At 45.8% G+C, this 1,045-nt stretch overlaps 1 pseudogene; it reads left to right on the top strand.

Moving 5' to 3' along the window:
• The first annotated feature begins 448 nt into the window (after positions 1-448).
• Positions 449-765, top strand: LOC109503045 (annotated as a pseudogene).
• Positions 766-1,045: the final 280 nt, after the last annotated feature.

The raw sequence follows: 1,045 nt of genomic DNA, 5'->3' as shown, positions 1-1,045 counted from the left end.
AGAAATGCATCCCTTCAGAGCCCAGGGTCTCTAAGGGGCCCTCCAAGCTGGAGTAAGGTGAGAAATCCTAAGCAAAAGAGCTAGCAACTTCTCCTTCAACACCTCTACCCCTCAGCAGGCTGGAGGAGGAGGAGGAGGAGGGGGAGGGGGAGGGGGAAAAGTGGGGAAGAACTCTGTGTCTGTGCATGTTTGGGGGTTCATCTCCCAGGGAGACCCCACAGTACTACCATACATACTGCAGAACACCAACACTGAACAAGTAGCGTGTGCTGTTCGCTACATTAGCAATAGAATTAATGTTTTAGTTAACTGATTCCATTTTTATCCGATGCTTTTTACTGATCGAACAGGGAGATAAAGGGATCTGTTTTTAGAACTGATAATTTTTTAAAAGAAAGAGAATGAGCGGCTGAGTGCCAGTGTCACAGAACTACCCAATCAGTGGGAGATGGCAGAGGTAGAGGAGACACTGAAGCCACTTCAGAGAAAGAAAGGAGTACAGGGAATCATGGTGGTGAGGACAGGCCTTCCCATCAAGAGCACCATGGACAATCCCACCACCGCACAGTATGCCAACTTCATGCACAACCTCACCTAAATGCCCGGAGCACCATGCATGAAATTGACCCCCAGAATGACCTCAACTTCCTTTGAATTTGCCCCAAGAAAAATGAAATTATGGTTATACCAGATTAAGACGATTTCCTGAGTGTGATTCAGAATCCAACTGAATCCACGCTCTTGGCTTCCTGCATCATTCCTTAATTGAATAGCCTCCAAGAATTATAATATTAATCATGTCAACAAACTCACAGGTGAAAATCACCTTTAGAGCCTACTTCGACAAATCCAGTGACCAAAGTCATCAAAGTCATCCCTCTGCTGGCCAATCACCCTGAGTTCTTGGGAGGGCCTTCTTTCTTCGCCTCCAGATCCTGAAGCAAGTGCTCTGAGCAGCCCACACCGTGCTTCCTTCTGTTCAATTTGTCACCCTTGGAAAAGGCTGTTTTTCTTTAACTAAAAATAACTGAAATGCTAAAAAGGA

This window comes from Felis catus, chromosome C1, assembly GCF_018350175.1.
Source record: "Felis catus isolate Fca126 chromosome C1, F.catus_Fca126_mat1.0, whole genome shotgun sequence".
Classification (NCBI taxonomy): domain Eukaryota; kingdom Metazoa; phylum Chordata; class Mammalia; order Carnivora; family Felidae; genus Felis; species Felis catus.
Note: the sequence above shows the minus strand (reverse complement) of the source record. Positions and strands in the feature narration are given on the sequence as shown.